Below are 13658 nucleotides of genomic sequence, written 5' to 3' on the forward strand. Positions count from 1 at the left end.
CTGTCCTCTCTCTGCCTGCAAAAACAGCTCCTTGCCCACCATTGGCTTCTCTCTCCCCAAGTTCACCTCTCCGTGCCACATACCTGTTGAATTCTGTGGTTCAGGTTGTGCAGATTGTTGTGTTTATCTTCCAATCAGTTTTCTAGGTTTGTAGGATGGTTTTGTGTTGGTCTGACTGTTTCATGGACATGGGACACACAAAAAAACTTTCCTGCTGTTCTGCCATCTTGGATCCTCCCCATACAGCTCTAATAAAAACACTGACCTGCCACTTCATACTCTCTAAAATGTCTATAATTGAAAAGGAAGATAAAATTGTCGTTGTGGAGAAATTCATAACCTTATACTTGCTGGTGTGGATGTAAAATTGTGCAAAGAGGCACCTGGGTGGCTCAGCCGGTTAAGCATCCAACTTCAGCTCAGGTCATGATCTCACATCTTGTGGGTTCAAGCCCCACAACAGGCTCTGTGCTGACAGCTCAGAGCCTGGAGCCTGCTTCATATTCTGTGTCTCCCTCTCTCTATGCCCCTCCCCTACCCATGCTCTGTCTCTCAAAAATAAATAAACATTGAAAAAAATTAAAATTGTGCAAAAGGTATGCAAACCACCCTGGTGGTTTCCTAATAAGTTAAGACTGTGTAACCCAGTATTTCACTACTTGGTATATACACAAAGAAGTGAAAGAATATTTGCTCAAAACGTGCACAGATATTTACAGAACTTTTTTCACAACAATCAAAAGGAAACAACCTAAGTCTTCATATGTAATAGATTAATACAAAGGAAAATTGCTCCACCACAAAGATTAATGAAGTACTGAGAGATGCCACAACATGGATTAACTTCAAAAATGTTAAGTGAAATAAGCCAGATAATAATTGCCATATATTGTGCAATTCAATTTATATCAAATGTCCAGAAAAGGCAAATGAGTAGGGAGAGAAGGCAGATTAGTGATGCCAGGGACAATATGGAGGGAGGAATAGGGAATGACTGTTTATTGGTTATGAGTCATGTTTTATGTGCCAAAAAAGCTGATAGTTGTACAACTTACTATATTGAAATGCATTGAACTGTACCTTTTTAAATGGTCACAGTGGTGTGTTTTATGTGCATTGTACCATAAAAAAAGGCCACATAATATATACTAAATATATAAAACAAAGACAGAGTTTCCAATGAGTGTATAGGGCAAATAAAAACATAACTGATGAGAGTTTAAAAGCAAATGATTTTGCATAGGAAGGTGGATCATACTATACATATATACATACATATATATACAAATATATAATATATACATGATTATCAGTTAATTGTTATTCTTTATTATAATGTTATTTTGATTTTCCCTCTGATATTTGTATCAGAAAATGTATTTCTATGTTTTTCTATAAAATTTAAAATTTATCAAAATTCCTTTATTTACATGAGTAAGTGTACATTCTTAATAATCACTCAACTCTGGCTCATATTTTTTTTAAGGTGATTAATCTGGGTTGCAAATCACAGAATGGTTATATATATATATATATATTTTTTTTTTCACTAAGGAATTGCACCCTCAAGAGGCCAAGTAATATGGTTATCCATATAGTTCACTGTGTGTTCAGATCCATAAGGCCTAAAATTCTAGTGACATAGAGAATATTATCAGTGAATAGTCACTGAAAAGTAAAATAAGTAAATGCATTCTAAAGGATGATTTGACTTCAGGAATGACGTGGTTCAGGGCTGAAACCATAAAACTCCTCATTGGTTGAGGAGACATGTTAACTTATAAGCTGATCTCCAGTAACCACACACACTAATGGTTTAAATATTTGAAAAAGGTTAAAAATAACTTAGTGAAGTAAATCAACTATAATAAAGTAGAGCAGCAGCCTATTAGGTTAACAAGGAATTAAACCTGCATTTAAATGGAGAGATAAACTCATACAAATATAGAAAATGTCTAAAGAGATATTAGCACAGCTAGAGCAGCACCGATATAGTTCTAAAATGAATTCTGTCTCTATGAAATTGAAGAAGATATTTAAAATAATTATTCGTTTTAATTTGTTAATGGTCAGAACTGGCAGAAAGAGTTGTTCCCACACTTTCAACAAGAATAAATCTTTAAAAACTGCAAATTAATAACTTTTCCTGAATACATAAGATAACTGAGGTCTCAGGGCAGGCAACTAACATTGCATTTGAGGAAATAAGAGACTGCATGTTATACAGGACCCAAAATTTGCACCCAGAAGGTCATATAAACTACTAAAATTGAATTGAAAGTTTTTAATGAGCCCCTGGAGGGGGCATGTGTAACAACATGCAACCTTAAAATCTACAAACATGGGGTTTGCACCACCTGAATCTCTGGAAAGAGTCATCTCTCATAAGGAAACCAAAGCCTTAATTTACATAGGCACTCTTGCAAGTCCTTTTCAGCTTGGTAAGAGAGAGGCAGATAAATAGAGCACCTCTACCTCTGGGAGAAGGGCAGGAAGGGCCTGTCCTTGAACAAGCATTCTGTCTGGAGTGAATGTCCCAACACCCTAGTAAACAGTTTTGACCAAGATTGATATTTAGTGAAAACATTAAAAAAGAAAAAAAAAAACATTAGCACTACATGAGCAAGCATGGAGTACAATTACAATAGAATATAGTGGGGCGCCTGGGTGGCTTGGTCGGTTAAGCGTCTGACTTCGGCTCAGGTCACGATCTCGCGGTCCGTGAGTTCGAGCCCCGCGTCGGGCTCTGTGTCGACAGCTCAGAGCCTGGAGCCTGTTTCAGATTCTGTGTCTCCCTCTCTCTGTGACCCTCCCCCGTTCATGCTCTGTCTCTCTCTGTCTCAAAAATAAATAAACATTAAAAAAAAAATTTAAAAAAAAATAGAATATAGTGAGTCCATTGCACTCAGCAGACTATATCTTGTAAGAAGAACAAATAGAAATCACAGAAGTTCAAGACATAAAGGCAAGGTTACCTGAAAAGAATTTGAATGATCTAATGCTCACAGGGTAATAATTGCAATAACAAATATTAATCCTAGCATAACTCTCATCTAAACTAGTACAAATCGGGGCGCCTGGGTGGCGCAGTCGGTTAAGCGTCCGACTTCAGCCAGGTCACGATCTCGCGGTCCGTGAGTTCGAGCCCCGCGTCAGGCTCTGGGCTGATGGCTCGGAGCCTGGAGCCTGTTTCCGATTCTGTGTCTCCCTCTCTCTCTGCCCCTCCCCCGTTCATGCTCTGTCTCTCTCTGTCCCAAAAATAAATAAAAAATGTTTAAAAAAAGAAAAAAAAAAGAAAAAAAAAAAAAAAAAGAAAAATAAACTAGTACAAATCTCCACCCCAGGCTTATACAATAGGGGAATCTGAGTTCACAAATACACTTAGTAAGTATTTACCTTAAATCCACTACTCCATACTGTATGTCCTGCTTTCAACAACAAAAATTATAAGATAAGCCATCCAATTATTTTTATATTCCACCATTTATTTGGTTGTTCGATTTCTGTTACATATCAGTATGTAATAAAGGTCTGTTGGCCAAATTCTATGTTTTAAAAATGGTAGTTGGGACTATAAAAAGGAATTTCATTGAATTATTTTATTCACTTATGAATACTGTGACCTTTATAAAATTAAGTATTAATATTTTTGAATACTGAATGTCTCCTTTTATTAAGATGTATGAATTCTTTCATCATGTGTTTTACATACTGGTGGCTAAGGCTTAAATTTTTTAGTAAATTTATTTCTAAATATAATTGATTTTATTTTAAGTAAAATTGTTTCGTAATATAATTTTGAGATTGCTCATTGTTATTGTATAATAATTATTCTTATTTTGTATGTTATTTCTCTGTATTGCCAACTTGTACAAGTAAGTAATTAGTTTTAGGGTTTTTTACTCATTTCCCTAGAAAATTGTATGTACAGGATAGTGTCATCTACATAGGCTTCCACCAGGGAGGCCATTTGTTTCTTCTTGTTAGATGATACTCTATTCAGTATAATGCTGACGAGTGGTGGTAAAATTGGGCATTCTTCTCTTCATCCCAAACTGTGGTGTAAAATACCTGCACTTATTACTTTTAATTGTTTTCTTTATGTTTTTGTTTTTTGGTGGAGTCTTTAGGGTTTTTACCCTATAGGGAAAAAAAACCACTAAAGGCTTTAGGGTTTTTACTATGTAGTATCATGGGCATCTGCAAAGAGTGAGAGTTTAACTACTTCCTTTCCAACAGTCAGGGTAGGGGTAGAGAGAGAATCTCAAGCAGGCTCCGTGCTGTCATAGAGCCCAACGTGGGTCTTGGACACAGGAACAGTGAGACCTAAGCCAAAATCAAGATTTGGATATTTAACTGACTGTGCCATCCAGACCCTCTCCAAGCTTTTATTTAAATTTAAGTTATTAACATACAGTGTAATATTAGTTTCAGGTATAGAATTTAGTGATTCATCGCTTACATAGAACAACTGAAGACCCAATAATTTCTTTTTAAGTTTAGTCATTATTTTGAGACAGACAGAGACAGTATGGGCAGGGGAGGGGCAGAGAGAGAGGGAGAGAGGGAATCCAATTTGATAGTAACTTATATTAGAAAAACAATAGGTAAATTGTTGAAAGAGCCCACATATTCATTGACTGATGAATGGATAAACGTGTGGCATACAAATACAATGGAATAATACGTGGTGATCAAAAAGTGAAATCTTGCCATTTGGAACAACGTGGATGTAACTAGAGTGTATTATATTAAGTGAATAATAAGTCAGATACAGACAAATATATGATTTCTCTCATAAGTGGAATTTAAGATTGGGGCGCCTGGGTGGCGCAGTCGGTTAAGCGTCCGACTTCAGCCAGGTCACGATCTCGCGGTCCGTGAGTTTGAGCCCCGCGTCAGGCTCTGGGCTGATGGCTCGGAGCCTGGAGCCTGTTTCCGATTCTGTGTCTCCCTCTCTCTGCACCTCCCCCGTTCATGCTCTGTCTCTCTCTGTCCCAAAAATAAATTAAAAACGTTGAAAAAAAATTAAAAAAAAAATAAGTGGAATTTAAGAAACAAAATTTATTAATATAGGGGAAACGAAAAAAATTAAAATGGAGAGGGGGCAAACAAGTAAAGACTCAAATGGAGTGAATAAACTGAGAGTTGCTGGAGGACAGAAAGGAGGGTGGATAGGCTAAATGGTGATGCACATTAAGGAGGTCACTTGTTGGGATGAGCGCTGGTTGTTATATGTAAGAGATGAATCACTGTGTTCTACTCCTGAAACCAATAATACATTGGATATTACCTACCTTGAATTTAACTAAACATTTTAAAATAAATTAAATAAATAAATAAATAAAACAAATAAACAAACATAAATAAACAAATACATGGAAAAATAAAAATAAAATGGCTAGCCCTTTGTTATGACAAATTCTTTTTATATTTATTGACATAATTATTTTTAATTTTATAATCTACCAATATGATGCATTACATTAATTGATATTTGGACATTAAACCAAATTTTCATTTGAAAGATAATCCTGCTTGTTCATAATGTGTATTTTTATACAATGGTACATTCAATTTGCAAAATTGTTTGGAAAATGTGTGTGCCTATACACATGAGATATATGGTGTGTAGGTTAATTGTGGTGGTGTTGCTGTTTCTGTTATCTGGATAATAACTCGTCTCATAAAATAAATTGATAAATGAATTGGTAAACTTCCCAATTCTTCCCCACTTTTGGACGTGTTTCTGAAAGACTGGTAATTATTTTTTATTAAATGTTTGGTAACTACCAGTGAACCCATAGGGGGTTGGGCTTTTCTTTGTGGGGAAATATTTAAACTCCTTTCTTTCTATAGGTATTCATATATTCTATCCCTCCTTCTGCTTAATTAATTTGTTTCAATCTAGGAATTTAATTCTAATTGGTAATTTTCTATGTTTCTAACTTTCCATGTCAGTTGATATGGAAAAATGAGGAATAAAAATGTAGTAGAATGAGACTTTGGGGGCAATTTATGGGCACCGTGGTCATGGGTTCTATTGTAGGAAGAATATACCTATCACTGCTGTAACTACTGATCATATTTCTTGTTTAGGCAAACAAAGTACAGAACCTAAACAAATGGGGAAATGTTCTATGAGATAGGCACTACTGCAGATAGTTTTAAAGCAATAAACTCTGCCCAGTAGAGTCGAGGGCAGATTTAGGGACCCTGAAGGATGTATAGAAGTCTGGCAGTGGCAATGGTGAGAAAAGAAGTCCTAGGCAACAAGAATAGCGAGAACAATGGCAGACTAAGGGCAGGATGAGTGTGAGGACTGAAGGAAGGATCTATGTTGGAGGAGGACAGGAGAAAACACAGTCTTGGGGCAGGGGTGGTGGTGAATTAGGTTGGGTCTTAAATATGGGAAATACAACTATTAAAGATGTCAGGGAAGAGAAGTGGGGCCTTGAGCATATTTGGGATTTAGAACACTACTTCTGTACATCCTGGCCCAGGGAGAATGTAGAGGAAAGAGACGCAGGACAAGGGTATTATAAGACTCTAGAAACATCACAAGACAGCCCAAGACCATCAGAACATCTTCCCAGCTTTACATGAGGAATATTTGGATAAGAGACATTAAAGATTATGGAATTACTTACATTGTGTCTTGTTAAGGCTCATGAATATTCAAATGAGTCACATACACTGTTCATGTAGTATCTATAAAGAAAGAGTCTAGTGCTGGCTAGAGTCCAGAGCTAGCTTCTGCATGGCCCCCATCAGTTTATGCCCAGCAGGAACAGACTTCCTTGAGCTCAGCTCAGGTGCCATAGCTCTAGGCTCTTCCCCTGCACCTCAGTTGGAGCCACAGGTAGGCCCCACGTCACTGGAATCTGCACCTCACCTGAGCTTCCACCCCACATCCTTGGAGCTAAGAGGGATCATTTTCCAGGAGGGGCTGAGCCTGGAAACTTAACCTCCAGCTCCCTTTTAAGCCTCAGTGCCAATTCATCATGGAATCTCAGCTCTGCATCTTGAGGGTGGCCACTTCATTCCCATGCACACCCTACAATCTCTAAAGCACATCTCTTCCCACCTCTCTCACATTCTGCCCTTCCATCCCTGCATCAAAAGCACAAAATCTGAATCTCACATATGTCCCCCAATTCCTGCAGTGCTTCCTTCTGTTCTGAAGTTAGAAAAGAGCCCATCATCATGGCCCCTCACATTCTTCTCTGCTTACTGCACCTCCTCAAGCAGAGACAGGGAGTGGTTCAATGCCTCTGGCCTCCCTCCTGTCTGGTTCCCTGGTTTGTCACATTTGCTCTTCAAAGGACTGCATCAGACCAGAACCTGAAGTGGAGAAACACCTGCTGTGGCGGCCGAGTGTGGAGACTTCACCCTGGGGACCAAACTCAAGTTTATCAACAAGGGGCACCTGGGTGGCTCAGTCGGTTGAGCGTCCGACTTCGGCTCAGGTCATGATCTCACGGTCCGTGAGTTCGAGCCCCGTGTCGGGCTCTGTGCTGACAGCTCAGAGCCTGGAGCTTGCTTCTGATTCTGTGTCTCCCTCTCTCTGCCCCTTCCCTGCTCATGCTCTGTCTCTGTCTGTCAAAAATAAATAAACATTAAAAAAAAATTAAAAAAAAAAGTTTATCAACAATCTGGTTGGGAGCCCTCAGGCCAGAAATGATTTATGAGAAATACCTGTGTGAGGACATACTGCTTCTCTTTTCCCTTCTGTCAGAAAAGATCTGACTTCAGCACTGTCATTGGGTTCTAGAAGTCAATATGTGGGTCAGTGTTGATGAGGGCAGGTATATTGTGCTCAGTGTCAGCTCCCTATAGTTCACTGACACTTTCTCAGATCCATGGAGACCTCTGCCCTCACATCAGGACAATGTGAGGAGTTATAAGATGCAATAGTGACTGCAAGCCAGGCTGCACATCAGTATCACCAGGGATTGTTTCTCTTAATAATTCTGAAATGATCATTTTATTTATTTAACACTCATGTAAATTGTAAACTCATGCCATGCTCCCACTCCTAGAAATGAATACACTTTTTCCAGCCCCCCTTTTATTCCATCTCATGTGAGTTAGTGGTGGACTTCGCCCCGTGTAAATTGCCTTGAAAGCCAAAGCTTCCAGGAAGTCCTTTGTGAGCACAAGAATCTCTCCACCTCATGCAGCTGATCCTCCATCTCACCCAACTGCTGGGCCTGTTCTTCTAAGGCCTCCACCTTTCTCTCCACTTGGGAGAACCTTCCCCTTATCTGGAAGATCTCGGATGGTAACTCCTCTGGGCTCAGGGCCTGGGTATCCTCTGCAACTTCCTCCAAGCCCCTCTCCTCATGTCCTGTCTTGAAATTTAATACAAAGTCTTCAAATACAAAGTCTTCAATTTAATACAAAGTCTCATTGTTAGGGCCTGATATTATTTTCTTATGAGGAGGAGAACTCCCCGAAGCAGGAAGGTTGTACAGGTGACAGACGTCAAGGACCTCAGGCTGAAGTCAGTCCCAGATGAGAAGGGACTCAACTTTTCTGTGCTTTGATGGTATGCAGGGATTGTGGTCACAGGGTCTCCTGGTAGGCACAGTGTCCAGGGGACTCAGGGGCACAGTGTCAAGATGGAATAGAGGGCTTGAGGTCACAGGGTTCCCAGTAGGCCTGATGTTCTGGGAATTTGATTGCCCACTTCTCTGCTGGGTTGGAGAGCTCCCAATCAGAGAAGTCTGGGTCACTTCACTGTCCTAGTGATGTTTTTGCCCAGTGCTAAGCTGAGATAGAAAGTTCATGGTTTAAAGGCTCTCATTTAGCCATGGGTCCAGTGGACATGTGGGTACAGTGCTGAGCTGGTTTAGAGGTCTCATATCCTGAGGCCAACTAGGAAGCCTAGTGATCAATTGCCCTTGACTTTGCTTGATTAGAAGGCTCCAGGTAAAAGTGTACATAGTGAGCCTGTTGCTGAGGTGACTCCTTGGCCTAGTGCTGATCTGGTTTGGAGCCCTCCAGGTCCAAGGGCATGTGGTGAGTCCACTGTCTAGGTGACATCTTGGCTTAGTGAAGAGCTGGGTTGGAAGACTCATAGTCTGAAGGGTCCTGGAAAGCCCAGTGCTCTGGAGACTTGATTTCTCTATTCTTTGATGGCTTGGAAGGCTCCAGATTCAAGGGCACATAATGAGTCTGCTGTCCACATGACTCCTTGACTTAAGGCAGAGCTGGATTGGATGGTTTCTGGTATGTATGCTCCTGGAAAGCATAGGGTTCTGGAGACTTGATTGCCTTTGCTCTGCTGGGTAGGTGGTCTCCAGGACCAAGGGCACATATTGAGCCCACTCTCCAGGTGACTCCTAGGCCAAGTGTAGAGCTGTATTGGAGGGCTCATGGCCTGAAGGCTTTTGGCAAGACCAGTGTTCTGGAGACTTTATTGCCCTGTGTTCTTATCTACTGTAGGGCTCAAGATCCAAGGACACATGGTGCGCCAACTGTCCAGGTGACTCCCTGGACTAGTGCTGAGCTTGTTTTGGAGTCGTCCAGGTCCAAGGGCAAGTGCTGAGCCCACGTGGTCTGGTACAGAGCTGGTTTGGATGGCTTGTTGTCTGAAGGCTCTGGGCAAACCTGAGGTTCTGAAGACTTGATTGCCTTTCAATTTTCTTTGCTGGAGGTCTCCAGGTCAAAGGGCACATGGTAAACTCATGGTCCAGGTGACTCCTTGGCCTAGTGCTGAGCTTGGTGGGAGGAATCATGGTCTTATGGTTCTTGGCAAGCCCAACGTTCTGGAGATTTGATTGCCCTCTGCTCTGCTCTGTTATAGGGATCCAGATCCAAAAACACATGGTGAACCAAATGTCCAGGACACTCCTTACCCTAATGCTGAGCTGGTTTAGAGCCCTCCAGGTACAAGGGCAAGTGGTAAGCCCACTTTATAGATCACTACTTGGCCTAGTACAGAGCTGGATTAAATGGATCATGGTCTGAAGGCTCCTGGCAAGCCTGGTGTTCTGGAGACTTGACTGTCCTATGCCCTGCTCTGTTGGAGGGCTCCAGGTCAAAGGGTACTTGGTGAGCCTAATGTCCAGGTGACCCCTTGGCCTAGTGCAGAGCTGGGTTGGAGGAATCATGGTCTGATGTCTCTTGACAGGCTCTCTATTCTGGAGACTAGATTTCCCTGTGCTCTGCTCAACTAGAATGCTTGTGCTCTGAAAGCTCCTGTCAAGGCCAGTGTCTTGGGGAATCAATTGCCCTCTCTCCTGGATTACGGGCTCTTGGTTGGAGGGCCTCTGGTCATCTTGGTGTCCAAATGACTCTTTTGTCCAAAATTGAGGTAGGATGCAGTATTCATGGTAGGGAGGCTCCTGGCATGCCTGATGTTCTTAGGACTCAATGGTACTATGCAATAGTGGGTTGGAAGGCTTGTGATCTGTGGGTGCCTGGTCAGCCCAGTGCCTTGGGGTTTTTTTGTCAACTACTGAGCTGGATCAGATAGCTCATAGCCTGAGGGCCTGTTTTCCAAGCACTCCCACTGTGTCCAGTGCTGTCTCAGTCCTTCTCCCAGTAGTTAACTGTTTCAAAAAATTCCCTCTCTGCCAGGTGTCTGTGGGCATTGTCCACATTGTGAACATCTCGGTCAGCCTGATGTTCAGAGCACTTATATTGCCTGTGCTGAGCTGGGTTGGAGAACCTCAGGGGTGAAAGTTGTGCAGGGTTCCCTCAGGACGTGGCCTCAGCTTTCCTGTGCTGAGCGTCAACTGTGACCACAGTGTTTTTTGGAGGAGCTCTCTCCAGATGGCTTAGAATCCACTGTACTGTGATTCCAAGTTCCCCACTCCCACCTGCCAAATGGGATCACATACCTGAGTGGTACAGTCAACTTCACAATAGAAAGTGGGTCCAGGAGTAGCCAGATGCAGGTATTCAGATTCTCAGGAACAGAGGGCCACAAAGTTAGGTGCAAACATGAAGCTGGGGCACAGAATGTCAGCAAGTGGCCCTGGGAAGGAGGAGTGGGAAGGGGACTTACCATCAGCAGGGGCATGGAACAGGGCAGAGATTGTGAGGAATATCAGGAAGAGCTGTGGTGGAATTGCTATCTCTTTCTTCAGGATGGCCTGAGCTGTTGCCTGGATTTTTAAACAAACCTGATTCATCACATTGCTTTCTTGTGATGTCAACATTGTATGTGGCCAATCATCAGTGCTCTCTCAGATTGGCCTTGTTCAGGTGGCCAATAACTGGGCAGCTCAGCTGGCCAATCACAGATGGCTTTCACAGTGGCCCTCCTGACATCATTGTCTGGACACCATGCTTATTTGTGTTTTTTTTATTTATTTATTTTTGTTTCTTTTAACAATGAGTAAATTTTTATTACATGAACTTCATCTCAATAAACAAAACCTAAAACAACACACAGGCACTAGACTGGATAGGGCTCTGGGCTGCAGTTTTTCTGACTCATAAACTAGGTTAATCTTTAAGGTGTCCTACTACTAAGATTCTTTTTTGTACAAGTTATTTATTTATTTATTTATTTATTTATTTATTTATTTATTTTTCAAGATGCTTAATTTTTATTTTTATCTTTTTATTTTTAAATATAATTTATTGTCAAATTGGTTTCCATACAAGACCCGTGCTCATCCCATGTGCCCTCCACAATGCCCATCACCCATTTTCCCCTCTTCCCCACCCCTCATCAACACACAGTTTGTTCTCAGTATGCAAGAGTCCCGTATGGTTTGCCTCCCTCCCACTCTGTACTTTTTTTTCCCCTTCCACTCCCCCATGGTCTTCTGTTAAGTTTCTCAACATCCTCATATGAGTGAAACATATGTTATCTGTCTTTTTCTGCCTTATTTCATTTAGCATATAGCCTCCAGTTAGATCCACATTGCTGCAAGTGGCCAGGTTTCATTCTTTCTCAATGCCAAGTACTATTACATTGTATGTATAAACCACATCTTCTTTATCCATTCGTCAGTTAGGGTGGACATTTGGGCTCTTTCCATAATTTGGCTATTGTTGAAAGTTCTGCTATAAACATTGGGTACATGTGCCTATGTGCATAAGCACTCCTGTATCCTTTGGGTAAATTCCTAGCAGTGCTATTGCTGGGTCATAGGGTAGTTCTATTTTCAGTTTTTTGAGGAACCTCCACACTGTTTTCCAGAGAGGCTGTACCAGTTTGCATTCCCACCAACAGTGCCATGAGGGTTCCCGTTTCTCCACATCCTCTCCAGCATCTATAGTCTCCTGATTTGTTCATTTTAGCCACTCTGGCCAGCGTAAGGTGGTATCTCAGTGTGGTTTTGATTTGTATTTTCCTCATAATGAGTGATGTTGAACATCCTTTCATGTGTCTGTTGGCCATCTGGATGTCTTCTTTAGAAAAGTGCCTATTCATGTCTTCTGCCCATTTCATCATTGGAATTTTTGTTTTTCACATGTGGAGTTTGGCAAGTTCTTTAGAGATTTTAGATATTTGCCCTTTATCCAATATGTCATTTGTAAATATCTTTTCCCATTCTGCTGGTTGCCTTTTTGTTTCCTTTTCAATGCAGAAACTTTTTATCTTGATGAGGTCCCAATAGTTCACTTTTGCTTTTAATTCCCTTGTCTTTGGAGATGTGTTGAATAAAAGATTGCTGCAGCTGAGGTCAAAGAGATTTTTTTTCCTGTATTCCCCTCTCGGGTATTGATGTTTCCTGTCTCACATTCAGGTCCTTTATGCATTTTGAGTTTACTTTCGTATATGGTGTAAGAAAGTTGTCTAGTTCCATTCTTCTGCATGTTGCTGTCCAGTTCTCCCAGCACCATTTGCTAAAGAGACTGTCTTTTTTCCATTGGATACTCTTTACTGCTTTGTCAAATATAAGTTGCCCATACATTTGTTGGTCCAATTCTGGAGTCTCTATTCTATTCCTTTGGTCTATGTGTCTGTTTTTGTGTCAATATCATACAGACTTAAAGATTACAGCTTTGTAGTAGAGACTAAAGTCTGGGATTGTGATGCCTCCTGCTTTGGTTTTCTTCTTCAATATTACTTTGGCTATTGGGGCTCTTTTCTAGTTCCATACAAATTTTAGGATTGTTTGTTCTAGCTTATAGAAGAATGCTGGTGCAATTTTGATGGGATTGCACTGAATGTGTAAACTGCTTTGGGTAGTATTGACATTTTAACAATATTTATTCTTTTTTTTTTTTTTAATTTTTTTTTCAACGTTTTTTATTTATTTCTGGGACAGAGAGAGACAGAGCATGAACGGGGGAGGGGCAGAGAGAGAGGGAGACACAGAATCGGAAACAGGCTCCAGGCTCCGAGACATCGGCCCAGAGCCTGACGCGGGGCTCGAACTCACAGACCGCGAGATCGTGACCTGGCTGAAGTCAGACGCTCAACTGACTGCCCCACCCAGGCGCCCCTTAACAATATTTATTCTTCCAATCCATGAGCATGGAATGTTTTTCCATTTCATTGTATCTTCTTTTATTTCCTTCATAAGCTTTCTATAGTTTTCAGCATACAGATCTTTTACCTCTTTGGTTAGGTTTATTCCTAGGTATTTATGGTTCTTGGTGCAATTGTGAATGGGATCAGTTTCTTTATTTCTCTTTCTGTTGCTTCATTATTGGTGTATAAAAATGCAACGCATTTCTGTACATTG

The 13658-nt window shown here is 41.0% G+C and overlaps 1 long non-coding RNA gene across 1 annotated transcript; it reads right to left on the minus strand.

Moving 5' to 3' along the window:
- Positions 1 to 7968: 7968 nt before the first annotated feature.
- LOC131518662 (uncharacterized) lies at positions 7969 to 11116 on the minus strand. Its single transcript, XR_009265224.1, has 2 exons — positions 11018 to 11116; positions 7969 to 10918 (listed from the first exon to the last, which is right to left on the minus strand). It is a non-coding gene; the product is annotated as an uncharacterized LOC131518662 (long non-coding RNA).
- Positions 11117 to 13658: the final 2542 nt, after the last annotated feature.

Source organism: Neofelis nebulosa, chromosome 1 (assembly GCF_028018385.1).
Source record: "Neofelis nebulosa isolate mNeoNeb1 chromosome 1, mNeoNeb1.pri, whole genome shotgun sequence".
Taxonomy (NCBI): domain Eukaryota; kingdom Metazoa; phylum Chordata; class Mammalia; order Carnivora; family Felidae; genus Neofelis; species Neofelis nebulosa.